This window comes from Hyla sarda, chromosome 7 (genome assembly GCF_029499605.1).
Source record: "Hyla sarda isolate aHylSar1 chromosome 7, aHylSar1.hap1, whole genome shotgun sequence".
Taxonomy (NCBI): Eukaryota; Metazoa; Chordata; class Amphibia; order Anura; family Hylidae; genus Hyla; species Hyla sarda.
Window position 1 is genome coordinate 48,882,828 of NC_079195.1, and position 16,905 is coordinate 48,899,732.

The window sequence follows — 16,905 nt, forward strand, 5'->3', positions numbered from 1 at the left end:
GATAATATACACAGTGATGTCACAGTACAGGGATAATATACACAGTGATGTCACAGTACAGGGATAATACACACAGTGATGTCACAGTACAGGGATAATACACACAGTGATGTCACAGTACAGGGATAATATACACAGTGATGTCACAGTACAGGGATAATACACACAGTGATGTCACAGTACAGGGATTATATACACAGTGATGTCACAGTACAGTGATAATACACAGATAATACACTGATGTCACAGTACAGGGATTATATACACAATGATGTCACAGTACAGGGATAATATACACAGTGATGTCACAGTACAGGGATAATACACACAGTGATGTCACAGTACAGGGATAATATACACAGTGATGTCACAGTACAGGGATAATACACACCGTGATGTCGCAGTACAGGGATAATACACACAGTGGTGTCACAGTACAGGGATAATACACAGTGATGTCACAGTACAGGGATAATACACAGTGATGTCACAGTACAGGGATAATACACAGTGATGTCACAGTACAGGGATAATATACACAGTGATGTCACAGTACAGGGATAATATACACAGTGATGTCACAGTGCAGGGATAATATACACAGTGATGTCACAGTACAGTGATAATATACACAGTGATGTCACAGTACAGGGATAATATACACAGTGATGTCGCAGTACAGTGATAATACACAGATAATACACTGATGTCACAGTACATAGAGAATATATCTCCCTTTTCCCGAGGCTTGTTCTGAAGTGAATGCTTCTATATAATAGGTTGTTCAAAAATGAAAATACATGTGAAGAATGGCGCAGTCACCCATGGCAACCAATCAAATGCCAAGTCTAATTTTTCAGAGTTCCTTGGAAAATGAGAGGCAGTGACATGAAGGGTTGTCATAGGAATCTGTGTCACTTTACTTCTGCAGCTGTAACAAAAGTGTTTACCAACCTTCAGCTGCTGCAGAACTACAACTCCCAGCCAGAGGCTGTCTGGGCATGCTGGGAGTTGTAGTTTTGCAGCAGTATTTGGGGATGCGGTAGGGAAAAACTGATATAACACAATGGTGGAACAAAGGAAGAATACAACAGTCACCCATAGCAACCACTCAGGATATTGAATGAAGCCACCTGATTGGTTGCCATGGGTAAGGGCACCCACTGTATTGTATATTTCAGATAGTTATACATGTATGTGGATCTGGATATCACAAACTAGATCAGTGTTTTCCCAGTGTGTCTCCAACTGTTGCAAAACTACAACTCCCAGCATGCCCGGACAGCCGAAGGCTGTCCGGGACTGCTGGGAGTTGTAGTTTTGCAACAGTTGGAGACACACTGGGAAAACACTGATCTAGTTTGTGATATCCAGATACAGCAGAGGAACCGGAAGCAGGAAGTGCACTATTTTATTTATCATTATAATCGGGCAATAACCTGCCGCCGCGGTGCATTGTGGGGCTTGTAGTCTCGCTCAGGGCAGAGCAGCGTGGCCGTGCTGTTGACGCTTCGTGGTAAGATGTTTTGCAGACAGGAGTCACGCGGCTCTGTTAACCCCTTTATCTCCGGCGTCACCTGTAAGATGAGACCCACCCCTCCCCCCTGGTAGGAAAAATGGTGGGAAGACAACCTGCTGCTGCTCCCAGGGATCGTGACATAAGTTTATAAAGTCCACAGGAAGAGATGGGAGGGGGGTGAATGTTATCCGGGGAGACTACTGCAACTCCCTGATAGATCATTGCATAGGTGTGAGCGTGCCTATACAGTGAGAGCGTGCCTATACAGTGAGAGCGTGCCTATACAGTGAGAGCGTGCCTATACAGTGAGAGCGTGCCTATACAGTGAGAGCGTGCCTATACAGTGCGAGCGTGCCTATACAGTGCGAGCGTGCCTATACAGTGAGAGCGTGCCTATACAGTGCGAGCGTGCCTATACAGTGCGAGCGTGCCTATACAGTGAGAGCGTGCCTATACAGTGAGAGCGTGCCTATACAGTGAGAGCGTGCCTATACAGTGCGAGCGTGCCTATACAGTGAGAGCGTGCCTATACAGTGCGAGCGTGCCTATACAGTTCGAGCGTGCCTATACAGTGAGAGCGTGCCTATACAGTGCGAGCGTGCCTATACAGTGCGAGCGTGCCTATACAGTGAGAGCGTGCCTATACAGTGCGAGCGTGCCTATACAGTGCTAGCGTGCCTATACAGTGAGAGCGTGCCTATACAGTGTAAGCGTGCCTATACAATGCGAGCGTGCCTATACAGTGAGAGTGTGCCTATACAGTGAGAGTGTGCCTATACAGTGAGAGTGTGCCTATACAGTCGAGCGTGCCTATACAGTGCGAGTGTGCCTATACAGTGTGAGCGTGCCTATACAGTGATAGTGTGCCTATGACGTGGGAGCGTGCCCATACCGTGCGGGCGTGCCCATACCGTGCGAGCGTGCCCCTACAGTGCGAACGTGCCTCTCCCTACAGTGCGAGCGTGCCCCTCCCTACAGTGTGAGCGTGCCTCTACAGTGCGAGCGTGCCCCTACAGTGCGAGCGTGCCCCTACAGTGCGAGCGTGCCCCTACAGTGCGAGCGTGCCTCTACAGTGTGAGCGTGCACCTACAGTGCGAGCGTGCCCCTCCCTACAGTGCGAGCGTGCTCCTACAGTGAGAGCGTGCCCCTACAGTGCGAGCGTGCCTCTACCATGCAAGCGTGCTTATACAGTGTGAGCGTATATAATGTGTGCCTGAATGTTATGTATATAGTGAGGGGGAGATTTATCAACAACAGCGCAGAGGAAAAGTTTCCCAGTTGCCCATAGCAACCAATCAGATCGCTTCTTTCATTTTGCAGAGGCCTTGTTAAAACTGAAAGAAGTGATCTGATTGGTTGCTATGGGCAACTTTTCCTCTGGGCAGGTTTTAATAAATCTCCCCCTGAGTGTGTATTGTGTTTAAGTGTAAATAGTGTGTGCATATACTCTGCATGTAGTGTGATTGTGTATACCCTGTGCAGTTGCCATAGCAACCAATCAGATTGCTTCTTTCATTTTTCAAGAGGCCTGTAAAAAATGAAAGAAGTGATCAGATTGGTTGCCATAGGCAACTGCACCACTCTACCTATCTGCACGGGTTCTGATAAATCTCCCCCATATTGTGTGTGCATTGCAAGGTGCCGTAATAGAGGAGCAAAATGACTCCTGTGTTCACACTATGGATTCTTTGCTTGCAGCATTCTGCGAGTGGAGATTCCATCTGGCAGCCGCCACTGAAATCCGTTGGCACAGCCCTGGGCCATCACCATTGACAGCAATGCAGTACGTGCGTAATGTGGCATAAAACAGTCATTTTACGCCTCAAAATTCATTCTAAAATAACTGTGTGTTAACATAGGAGCGCAAGGAATATCCAGCACCCCGACCAGGGCCGGATCATCATTGGCGCTCATAGAGCGCCTGCTTCGGTCCCCGTTCCCACAGGGGGCCCCCGTCACATTCGGGACATCCCTGTGTCCCGAAAAATCTTTTCAGGACACAAGGATGTCCCGGCAGTTACCTCTCTGCAGTGGCCCCCGCGTTAACTTTAAAAACGCAGGGGCCGCTGGGAGGTAGCGCACACAGGAACGTCACTGTGTTCCGACCTCCGCTCCTTTGATCCTGGGACCTACTGCTATGGCCCATAGGTCATAGCAGTAGATCGTGACCCCGGTCCCTAGGGTCCCCAGACCAGTGGAGTGGTGGTCGGAACACTGAAGTGGGGCAGTAAACAGGCATATAGCCTCCAGCCATACACTGTATATGCTGAAGGCTGTATGTCTGTGGGGGGGGGGGGGGGGGGACTATACTGCACCTAATGCGGGGGGAACTATACTGCCAACCTAATGTGGGGGAATTGTCATCGACACAAAGATAGGACATGGAGTGACGCGTTTTGGTGGGCGTACCCGCCTTGGTCATACTGCGGCTGCGCCCGCCGAAACGCGTCACTCCTTGTCCGTGCATGCTGTGTCCTATGTTCATGTCGATGATGATCTAATAAACAGCAATGTTCTTATTCTGTGGTCGTGGTGCTGGATATTCCTTGTGCTCCATTGTTCCATGCATGTAGTCCTCACGCATCCGTGCACACGTGGTGGATTGGTGAGCTGGATACTTCACCGTTTGGCTTTCCTATGTTTTAACATAGAGCATTGTCGGGAGCAATTCCCAATGTATATACCGGACATACTGGGACCAGAACCTTTTATCCTTTCAATCTAAAAAAATGTAGTTTTAATAAAATACTTAGTATTTCTTTCTTTCTAATATATAATATTTGTATTCATGTATTTGTTTATTTTATTTAGCTTCTCCTTATTTCAGTACTGACTAATTCCTCCATGTTTCCATTGTGCATTTTGAACGTAGTTGTCTACTATTGTGATTTATTTGGGGGCATTTTTTTAACCCCTCATAGACCGCCAATATGCCTTTTTTCACTAAGGCTGGGTTCACACTACGTTTTGTCCCATACGGGAGCGCATACGGCAGGAGGGAGCTAAAACCTCGCGCTCCCGTATGTGACCGTATGCGCTCCCGTATGCCATTCACTTCAATGAGCCGACCGGAGTGAAACGTTCGGTCCGGTCGGCTCATTTTTGCGCCGTATGCGCTTTTACAACCGGACCTAAAACCGTGGTCAACCACGGTTTTAGGTCCGGTTGTAAAAGCGCATACGGCGCAAAAATGAGCCGACCGGACCGAACGTTTCACTCCGGTCGGCTCATTGAAGTGAATGGCATACGGGAGCGCATACGGTTACATACGGGAGCGCGAGCTTTTAGCTCCCTCCTGCCGTATGCGCTCCCGTATGGGACAAAACGTAGTGTGAACCCACCCTAAGATGGTTTGTTCTTTCCAAACACCTTTTTTATGGCAAAGTATTTGACTTTTTCCCCTTAGATGCCACAGTCTATAGAGACTGCGGCCTCTGAGTAGTGTTAGAGGGATGGGTCGCCCACTATAACTGCATCAGCACCACTGCAACAGAATCACAGGGTGCCAGTGGGTTTTTGTTCCCCATCAGCACCCTGAAACAAAAAAAATATAAATATTTGGTATTGTTTCATCGGTAAGGCTATACAACAATCACATTCTTCAACTTTCACGATGAACGCCGTATGAAAATTGCCTGCCACAATAAAAACAAGATAAAAAAAAAATCATTAAAATGTGGCCTCTACCCAAGAATAGTATTAACAAAAACAACTCATCCTGCAAGCCCTCACAAAAAATAAACCAAAAATATATGTAGATGCATGAACACCTTTTTTATTTTTTTTTTTATTTTTTTAACTAAAAGGTTTCATGGTGTGAATGTAAAAAGCCATAAAAAAAAAGGACATAAATTAGGTATCGCCATAATCGTAGCGGCCTGCAGAATAAAATAGAGAACAAGGTAAAAATAATAAATAAAAATAACTCCTCAAAAGTACTGGTTGCTATGTAAATGCCATGGTCAGCACTGACTGTGATATCTGAGGGGTAAAAGAGTTGCGTTTCGGTTGTGAGTCACTAAAATGGCGTAAGGCGAGGAGATTCCGAGTGTGCCCGGTGCTGACTGAATCCGTGGGTGCTAGGACTGTGCGGACCTTGCAGTCCCTAGTGACAACAATGGCCGCCGCAATGATTCTGCCTAAAGAATGAAAGAAATTGTTCTTTTGGCGATAGAATTTCAGCGCCACAGAATTTCAGCACTACTAAAATTCAGTAGTGTGGACCGTGCAGCAGAATCCCATTGACAGCAATGGAACTTTCCACATTGTTTCGAAATTTCTGCGTAGTTCTGCTCGGACATTCCGTAGTGTGAGCCTAGCCTTTGTATTCTCTATTTTTTTTTGACAAGAAACAGGTAATATCATAAACAAAAGTTCTTGCTCCTTCCCTGGGGTCATCTAATCCGTACAGGTACAAATGGAAGGTCAAAAATCTTCCTCCTGTCCCTGCGCATCCTCTCCCCACTCTTCATACAGGCAGTATGTGCAAATCCTACTTTATCATCCTCCAGATCAGTGTTTTCCAACCAAAGGCTGTCCGGGCATGCTGGGAGTTGTAGTTTTGCAACATCTGCAGGCAAAGTGGTACTTGGCTTAAAGGGGTACTCCGCTGGAAAACATTTTTTTTTTTTAATCAACTGGGGCCAGAAAGTTAAACAGAATTGTAAATTACTTCTATTAAAAATAATCTTAATTCTTCCAGTACTTATCAGCTTCTGTATGCTCCACAGGAAGTTCTTTTCTTTTTGAATTTCCTTTTTACCTGAACACAGTGCTCTCTACTGACTGACCCCTCTGTCCAATTTAGGAACTGTCCAGACCAGCATATGTTTGCTATGGGGAATTGTTTCTGCTCTGGACAGTTCCTGACATGGACAGAGGTGTCAGCAGAGAGCACTGTGGACAGACAGAAAATAAATTAAACTTCCTCTGTAGTATACAGCCGCTAATAAGTACTGGAAGGATTAAGATTTTTTAATAGAAGTAATTTACAAATCTGTTTAACTGTCTGGCACCAGTTGATAAAATAAAAATATTATATATGTAATGTTTTCCAGTGAAGTACCCCTTTAAAAACAAAATTAAAGGTGTTATCCAGGAACAGAAAAACAAAGGTAATTTCTTTCAAAAACAGCTCCATATCTGTCCCCAGGTTGGGTGTGATAGTTAAAACTTGGCTCCATTCACTTCAATGTAGTGAAGTGCTGGAGTGAAGTGCTGCAGAACCACTGCCAACCTGGAGACAGGCGGGGAGCGTTTTTTGAAAGAAATTAGCTCTGTGTTTCAATTCGTGGATAACCCCTGAAACCAGTAGTAACCAATAAGTGATGTTTTTGTGCCCTGGAAAAATAGATTTTTTTTTTCTATTCGCTTTAACCCCCTGCTTATCCCAAGTTTTGCTCAGGCATCAGGAAAGGGGTCAATGCGCTTTATCCTGAGTACGACTTGGGGTGGGATTACTGCAGAGGTAATGTGGAGCTTTAGGGTACGTTCACACAGGCGGATTTATTTGCGGGTTTCCCGCTGCGTATTTGAAAGGGGGCGGGCTCTTCTCGGCTGTTCTCAGACTCTACTGACTTCAATGGGGCTTGCGGCGGATTTTCCACAGCGTAAATTCCGCTGCGGAAAATCTGCTGCGGACAGCCGAGAAGAGCCCGCCCCCTTTCACATACGCAGCGGGAAACCCGCAAATAAATCCGCCCGTGTGAACCTACCCTAAAGCTCCACATTATCTCAGCAGTAATCCCACCCCAAGTCGTACTCAGGATAAAGCGTATGGTCCCTTTCCTGATGCCTGAGCAAAACTTGGGATAAGCAGGGGGTTAAAGCGAATAGAAAAAAAAAATCTATTTTTCCAGGGCACAAAAACATCACTTATTGGTTACTACTGGTTTCAGGACTTTTTGCATTTCCTAAGATCCGAGTAACCTATTGAATATTAAATATTTGTTGATGTGTTTAGGCAAACGTCCCATCAATCATGTTGACTAAGATGCATTAGTGGTAATGTACACACGAGACGTAATAATGATGGATTAAGTTGTGTTTTTTTTTTCTGCTGTGAAACAGAAGACACCTTTTTGATTTTTTTTTCTTTTCTTCTCGAAACGGTTAAGTGTTCAAAGTTGCTGCGTCCTGCAAAATTTCATGCTAAATAGCCCAGTTCTGCCTTTTATTCTCCTTTTATAGATACTTTCCCCCCCGATCACTCTTATGAGGCCTGTTTGTCAGATAAAGTAATACAGATGGCTGTATATTTGGCAGAAATTGTTGCTGTTTCAGAGCTGTTGATGGCGGGATGTCTAATGCACTGTGGATACAATACCAATTCTGTGTTATTCCAACAGTGCTGAATCTGCAGTTTTCTGTGATCAGTGATTCTAACCTGTCTATAGATTTTTACACATCCTCTTTAGTAGGAATACTCCTAGTTTGAATAAAGGTCAGCATATCGGACGGAGTCTGTGATAAGGTGAAGGTCTAAGCTACCGTATATACTCGAGTATAAGCAGACCCGAATATAACCCGAGGCCCCTAATTTTACCCCAAAAACCCATCAAAAGTTATTGACTCGACTATAAGCCTAGGGGGGGAAATACATCATCCCCGCATGTAATCATCCAGACCCCCCGTCATCATCCCCCCTTCATCATCACCGCCGGTCAATCCCTTCATCAGTGGTCTTCAACCTGCAGACCTCCAGAGGTTTCAAAACTACAACTCCCAGCATGCCCGGACAGCTATCGGCTGTCCAGGCATGTTGGGAGTTGTAGTTTTGAAACCTCTGGAGGTCCGCAGGTTGAAGACCATCCAGCCCCCCCTACCCCCTTTTGTTTTGTACTCCCCTCGGCGGGAAGTTAGGGTGAGCTGGTCCGGGCCATCTATGCTGCAGGGACCGTCCGGTGGGGATGGTTAGTCGTTGCGGGCTGTCCATTTTCACCAGGGGGGGCCTCCTCTCCGTGCTTCGGCCCCGGAGTAGTGATGTTGCCTTGACACCGCCGCACAGGGATGTTCATGCGCAACGTCCCTGTTCGTCGCCGAGGCAACGTCATACACCGGGCCCGAAGTGCGGAGAAGAGGCCCCCCTGGTGAAAATGGACAGCCCGCAACGACTAACCATCCCCACCGGACGGTCCCTGCAGCATAGATGGCCCGGACCAGCTCACCCTAACTTTCCACCGAGGGGAGGTGAGTAGTTTTGCAACATCTGGAGGTCCGCAGGTTGAAGACCACTGATGAAGGGATTGACAGGCGGAGAGTTCACTCGAGTATAAGCCGAGGGGGGCGTTTTAACAAAAAATTGTGCTGAAAAACTCTGCTTATACTGGAGTATATACGGTAAGTAAACATGTGTTGTTTTTTTAATGTTTCGCAAACTTTGTAGAACTATTTAGATAAAGATTTATTAATATTTGCAAGGGGGGGAAACCAGACCAGATCCCTAAATGATTTCAGACCAGACCCCAAAGTTAAAAGTGGTTGTCTACAGACTCCTTTTTGGCCTTAAAGGGGTACCCCAGAAAAAAAAAAATCATATTGACTGGAACTAGAAAGTTAGACAGATTTGTAAATGACTTCTATTAAGAAATCTTAATCCTTTCGGTACCTATGAGCTGCTGAAGTTGAGTTGTTCTCTTCTGTCTAAGTGCTCTCTGATAACACCTGTCTCTGGAACTGTCCAGAGTAAAGGCAAATCCCTATAGCAAACCTCTTCTACTCTGTGCAGTTCCCGAGACAAGCAGAGATGTCAGCAGAGAGCACTGTTGCCAGGCAGAAAAGAACAACTCAACTTCAGCAGCTGATAATTATTGGAAGGATTAAGATTTTTAATACAAGTAATTTACACATCTGTTTAACTTTCTGGAGCCAGTTGATATATAAAAAAAAAAAAAGTTTTTTCCTGGAATACTCCTTTAACCCCTTGCCGCCAAACAAGTTTATATGGCGATGCGGCACGGGAGAGTTATGAAGCGAGCTCCGGAGCTGAGCTCGCATCATACCCCCACGGTCCCGGCTGCTATCAACAGCCAGGACCCGTGGCTAATGCCGGACATAGCCGTTCCGGCAGATGTCCAGCATTAACTCTTTAGACGCGGCGATCAAAGTTTATCGCCGCGTCTAAAAGTGAAAGTAAAAGTATCCCATAAATTTTCCTGCATGTAGTTATGATTTTTTTCCGAAGTAATAAGTCAAACTTATATAAGTAGGGTATCATTTTAATCTTATGGACCTACAGAATAAAGATAAGGTGTCATTTTTAATGAAAAATGTACTGTATAGAAACAGAAGCCCCCAAAATTTACAAAATGGCATTTATTCTTCCATTTTGTCGCACAATTATTTTTTTTTTCCCATTTCGCTGTAGATTTTTGGGTAAAATGACTGATGTCATTACAAATTAGAATTGATGGCGCAAAAAATAAGCCCTCATATGGATTTTTAGGTGCAAAATTGAAAAGGTTATGACTTTTAAAAGGTGAGGAGGAAAAACGAAAGTGCATAAACGGAAAAACGCTATGTCCTTAAGGGGTTAAGCCTTCCAGTACTTATCAGCATCAGCTGCCGTATGCTTCAGAGGAAGTTTTGTAGTTGTTTCCAGGCTGACCACAGTGCTCTCTGCTGACACCTCTGTCCGTGTCAGGAACTGTCTAGAGCAGTAGAGGTTTTGCTATGGGACATTGCTCATGCTCTGGACAGTTACTGACATGGACACAGGTGGCAGCAGAAAACAATGTGATTAGACTGGAAAGATCTACACAACTTCCTCTGGAGCATACAGCAGCTGATAAGTACTGGAAGGTAAAATATTTTTCAATAGAAGTAATTTAGAAATCTGTATAACTTTCTGGTACCAATTGATTTGAAAAAATGTTTGTTGTTGTCCAGAGCACTGTTTTATATGTGGCCTGGCTGGAGCAATAATAAAATAATATAAGTAATAAAAAAGAAAAACTATACTCACTGCTTTGCTCCCCCACCCCCCACCGACAGTGCCCATCCCAGTTCATGTGCCTGGTAAGCCAATCACGAGACTGAGAACAGGGAGTGCTGCACAGAGGGACCAACCTTTGTCAGAGTGGCGGGGGAAGTGGGGCAGGTGAGTGCAGATTTTGTCTTTTTTTTAACCCCCCCCCCCAAACTGATCACATGATTGGGAGAGCCACTATTACTAGAGCTGAGCTGCAGTAACCCAGTACATTTGATATCGAGTCTGAGTCGTCTGAGTCGTGCCTCCGGCGAACATCTTATCTGCGGGGTGGCCGGTTGTTGGCACCCCACTGATCAGACATTGACGGCTTGTTCTACCGTGCTGAAAAAACTATTTAACCCCTTTAAGATCCCATACCTTACATTCCATTAAGACCCCAGATTAGATGCTGAAATTAAGATTCCAAACCTCTAGACAAATTCACACAGGAGACCATTAAAGGGGTACTCCACCCCTAGACATCTTATTCCCTATCCAAAGGGGATTTTCTCTGAATATTGTGGATGACATTTCCTCCAGCCCCCTTACATGGCTGGTACGGTGCGCAAATCTGCTCCAGAAAATCTGTGGTGTGTCCGTCCGGTATGAAAGCACCAGTAAGCAGGTTGTTCCTCCATTAAGACTAATTCCATATACACAGTATAAGGGATGAATGTATGATGGTGGAGGGGGGGTCGGCAGAATACATTGGCATCCCGTTTTCGATAGGATGCTGTTGAATACCTCTGATGGACTGCTAAAACGCAGTATGAAGCTAGCCTCACTTTATGGCTCTGTGTATTTGTAATGGGGGGGGGGGGGCGGGGGGAGAAGTTGCAAGTTACATTAGGAGGCAAAGTCACCTGCTGTTATTGTCAACGCTTCCCCAGTATAGCCTACAGTGACCCCATATAATTTAATTAAAAATTCATGAGTTTCAATCATTATTTAAATGTTTAAAATCACTAAACAAAAAAGTCAATGGGAATATAGAATTTAAAAAAAACCATAAATAAATAAATTGCTCCTATATACATCCACTCCCTCTTATAATCCACACCTGGCATTGACTTAAAGTGGCACATGTGGACGCCCCTCAGTCTACTCTTCCATCTTCTGTCAGTCCTATACACTTTCAGCCCCCCTTACCTATTATATACCTATAAATACATAGTGAAGCTTCCCTCCTGGGCCCCCTATTCCCAGATGATCTGTTGGTTTCCAAGTATCAACAACAAACACGCGCAATACAGTATCTACCAATTTGAAGGCTCTCCCAATATTAATAAACAATCTCTGTCTATTGCTTTTGTTTTATCCGTTCATCTGTTACGTTTAATTACTTTTATGATCACTTGGGCTTCTTTGTAGTTGAGGAGCAGCTGCTGTTAGCTCCCACCCATCTCCATTGATCATCGCAACCGGGGAATGTTGTGTCCTGATGCTCAGTGTGATACATTATGTTACAGTGACAGAAATCAGGCTTAAGCATCGACGGTGTGACAGATTTGTGCATCCTTCACTGCTTCTTTTCCATGCGGCGCAGCCTCTGAAAGGGTTATTTTGTCACTCACACACTTAGACTTGCATATCAGGTCAGCGGGAATATGAAAGCACCGACTCAACTGCACTGCCCTGTAGTTGATGTGGAAATGTTGATAAACTAATGGGGTATGAAATGTGGGCACTTTATATTATTTGCATGCAGTCTCTGAGGAGGTATGAAGCAAGCATAACGTGAACAAAATCTCCAGCCATTTCATAGGTAGCAGAGGTTTATACCTGATCGTGTTATACATTGGAATGCGCGGCTTCTTCTAGTTTTCTGCATTGCTGTGACTAAGTACTTAACTGGCACTTTATTTGCATTTATCTTGATATTTCTATTTTTATAATGTCATTTTTTATACATTTTACTAGAGATAGGGTGGTAAATGGGTTATCGAATTCACAAACACCGAACTGTCAAACTAGGTTTTTGGATGACCCCAGATTAATTTTTTATACACATCTCACCCACCAAATGCCTCTGACACCTCAAACCTTATTTTTCTTTGGCAATTAGGTAGGTCTAGATTTATCTTAATTACCATAATCTTTCTTTCCATCAGATACCAAAACTCCACATCCAACTTCTATTACTAGACAGACACTCCCGGCCCATGTTAACTGGTTGGACTTATAGAGTGCTGTTGGTACCATTTAAGGGGTACTCCGCTGCTCAGCATTTAGAACAAATTGTTCCTAACACTGGAGCCGGCACCGGGAGCTTGTGACGTCATAGCCCCGCTCCCTCATGACGTCACACCCCACCCCCTCAATGCAAGTCTATGGCAGGGGGCGGGGTGGCTGTCATGCCCCCTGCCATAGACTTACATTGAGGGGGTGGGGCTATGTCGTCACGAGCTCCCGCCTCCAGTGTTCGGAACAGTTTGTTCCAAATGCTGAGCAGTGGAGTACCCCTTTAAGTTACCAATAGCAATCAATCAGATTTGATAAATCTCCATGGGGGTGATTTATCAAAACCTGTGCAGAGGAAAAGTTGATCAGGTCACTTCTTTCATTTTTGAAAAGGCCTCTAAAAACTAATAAAATCAATCTGATTCCTCTGCACAGGTTTTTATAAAACTTTTCCTCTGCACAGGTTTTTATAAAACTAGCCCACTGTTTGAAAAACACTGGTCTACTAAGTTCACCTGGATGACCTCCAGCACTAGCAGTCAAGATGACCAGGTGGAATGATCAAACACCCCACTTAATTTCTCTGACCATATAGGCAACATTATCATGTCATTTCAGTGATGGATTTGCAATTAGAAGTGGCTGAATACCTATGCATGCCACATTTTGGTAATACAGGTAAGCACATATACACAAAAAACTCTACATAATTCTCTAATATAAGCCTAAGCTGCAATATATAGGCGAACACAATTCCCTGAGTGCTTCTTTAAGCAAAAAAAAAAAGGTGAGGAGTCTGTTCACCCAGTTTCTTTATTAGAGGGGCATGTAATCTTTCTATATATATGAGAGCCACCCTTTATCTTTACTATTCCATGTATAATCTAAAACTGATCTTTCCTTTTAAGAAAGAACTTGCACTCCTCACCAGGCTGGCACTGCGATTATCTTCAGCATTAAGGCGCTGTTTATTTATGTGCCGTATTTTTTACCGGCTCCGCTATGTCTTACAGTAGATTGTTATCCAGCAGATCAAAGTTGTGCCGGCTGGGTGATGAGAGGGGACTTCAGCAAGCTTCATCTGTTCATTATGACTCATTACAGATGATCGATGACCCACTGAACTCTGAAATTCCTGTTTTTTGCTGTAGGAAAAATATATTTAGAGAGAGTTATCCTATTCTCTGTGTGATATTGGCTGCGCTGAAGCCCAAAGCCCATTTATCGAACGCGTCATATTACATATATTCGCAGAGATGATAACATTGACATGTTCTGTGTATGACATTTGGGCTGCACTTGGCTTATCGTCCGCTGACAGTATTTATAATTTACACTTTACTTTTTCTACCCTCTTTGCAGGCAGAGCTTTTTCATTGACTACAGACGCAGCTTCTAGACTTTTACAAAAAGTAAGTTGCCGTAAAAACGCCGCCCCCTACAGGTGCACTGAAAGCACTTCACAAGATTGGGTATTCCTCCGGGGTCCAGCAGTTGGTGTTAAGCCCCCACTTGACATGATTGATGCTTCCGTGTAAATTGTACAAGCTCTGACATGGACGGTAATAGGCATCACTGGATCTTTTTTTTTTCCACCACAGATCTGTCTTCTGTATATTAAAGAGCCATTCTGAAAAGCCCCCATAGATGCAGCCAACAATGCCGGATTGCTTACTGATGTGTAACTTTTTATTTTTTTTATTTTTTTTAAGAAAGGCTGAACAATTTCTGTGCTGATACAATACTATAGAATTCTACAGATATTGAACACCCTCCTATATGGACAGGACTTATTATACCGTCTATATTCATTTTCCTGCAGTGATAGGGCAGACACTTACATAGACAGAGTAGGAGGGAATGTAAGATTCTAATTAGTCCATGTTCGCACTTATTGCTTCTTTGTGGTCGGGGCTAAAAACGTGCACAAGCTGCCTGAGATTAATCATCACAATAACCATAATATATAATAATGATAGTGACAAATAACAGTACTAACGATAATGGTAATGACGCTAATAATGATGATAATAGTAATAACAATGATATTAATAACGAAATAATTATATACTACTAATATAACAGTAATGACAAGAATAATAATACTATACTTACAGAGGTCAGAAGTGTGCCCAAAACTGCGACGGTGGGCAAGCCTACTGCCAACGTATACAGTATGAAAGCTACGAACGTGTGTACAGGATGAATGCTACAATTGTGTGTACAGTATGAAAGCTATAACAATGAATATACCATGTACAGTATAAATAAACAAGCGTCTGTACCGTATGAATGCTACAAGCATATGTACAGTATAATGCTACAAGTTTGTGAGCACTATAAATGTCATGAGCGTATGAACAGCACAACGACCATGTACAGCCCAACACCATGAGCGCATGCACCGCACAAACAAATCAAATCTAATGTGATGTACGCCTGACTATTTTGGCGCATGCCAACCATGACAGCATGTGCATGTACAACTATGTGGAAGCGCACAAGTGGCATGTGAATAACACAGCTGTGTGAAACTCATGAAAGGTGGTAGAATATAAGTGATGCCAATGTCAAAGCATACGTCTGCTGCACTCTACACTATATGCAGGAATGAATACTAGAAACAGCAACAAGACAACCCTGAGGTGACTGATGTGAGATTCAAAATGGCGACGTATACATGTAGGTGGTAACATAGTGAAGTATGGAAGATGTGGAAGGAGTATGAACTGAGTCTACATACAAGTGTGTAATGTAATTTGCTAATAGTATGCAGCCCCAGGAAGGTTTTAATAGTGTCATGCAATATTATCACTAGAATGGACAAATTTCAGATTTTGTATTACTGTAACTCCCGCTTGTGGGTTCAAACCGGCTCTCAGTGGCTCCAGCTGATGGTCACAAGTCCCGGAGTGAGCCAGCCAGAGAGAGGTCCTGCATGGTGCAGCTCAGGAACAGTGAACAATATAAGTGAAGCACCACGGTCTGCTGTAAACCCGCCGCACAAGCAGCCAAGTAGACACAGGACCCCCCAGTAGAGTATAGTAGGCTCCCCGAGACAGCAGCGCCGACCATTTTTAACCAAGCACAGCCCTATACCCGTCACTCTATGCATACCTTGACCACTGCTTTCTGGCTCCCGGACCCGCCAACGCTGCGGCAGAGCTGCTCTGTAATTCCCTCCTCTCTGTTTTCATGCTGAGTTTGATAGGACAGGAGTGAGCACAGGGGAGTTCTACTTCCACCCTCACTTCCTGGACTTTGTCACAGCCTGTACTTCAGCTTGGACAAAGATAATGCTGCAGCCAGATAGGATTATGTTCTGAATGGTATGAGGACCCCTAGTGGTCTTTTTTTTATAAGCCATGATTTATATAAAAAGGAGAAACATTTTTGATGAATTATATTAGAAAGGTTAATATTTTTCTAAGATGTACATCATATAAATAGTTTTTTTTTCATTTTGACAGTGCCCATTTAAACATTGACTGAAAACAAAACCATTGGCAAAACATAGACTTAAAATTAAGACAAAGAACTCATCATAATGAATGCTGCGAAAAATGTCTTACACATAGGGATCTGCTGGAAACACCAGCATCATGGAGTCCATTGACTGCAGACATGGCTGGAAAGCTGTTGGGGTATAAAAGTAAACTGTACCTTTCCTGGAGCTGATGATGGTTTCTCACTCAGGTGTCAAGGAGATGGAGCAAAGCTGCTCAAGTGTCACGCCTGGCGTGCCTCCATGCCACCTTCACCTCCCAGCTCCTCCTTGCTTGACATACATCACCCTGTATATCAGATAGGGGGGGAACTTGGAGACGTGCCAGCCTGTGACACTTGAGCAATTTGGCTCCACCTCCTTGACACTTGGCTGAGAAATAAAAAGATAGTTTTGTACGCTTGGCAACCATGATCAGCTCTAAGAAAGGTACAGTTTACTTTTAAACCCTACAGCTATCCAATGGTGTCTGCAGCTTTTAGGAGCAAATAAAGCTGACAAATTCACTTTAAAGGTGCGTTCCCACACGGCGTATACGCAGCGTATTTGACACTGCACAAAATTTACGGCAGCAGCGGGAAATACGCTGTGTATTCCTTGCTTACTATACACACAGGGCTTTCCGGTGGCAGCCCTATGTGTACAGTGAGTTTTGGAGGCGGAGCTGCGCGTCACAGTCATGCCGGCACACGGCCCCGCCTTTAAAACTCACTACACGCATAGGGCTGCCGA

At 44.3% G+C, this 16,905-nt stretch overlaps 1 protein-coding gene across 3 annotated transcripts in view; it reads left to right on the forward strand.

The window, feature by feature from the left end:
- Nucleotides 1-1,403: 1,403 nt before the first annotated feature.
- Nucleotides 1,404-16,905, forward strand: part of MGMT (O-6-methylguanine-DNA methyltransferase) — a 453,528-nt gene continuing 438,026 nt past the window's right edge. Inside the window, exons 1-2 of one of the 3 annotated variants that reach the window (XM_056529548.1) lie at nt 1,404-1,516; nt 14,031-14,080. The gene's annotated coding sequence lies outside the window, so the exon portion shown is untranslated. Of the gene's footprint in view, nt 1,517-1,549; nt 1,608-1,724; nt 1,749-14,030; nt 14,081-16,905 lie in introns of those variants that run through there. The other 2 variants (XM_056529549.1, XM_056529550.1) reach the window with 2 other exon arrangements.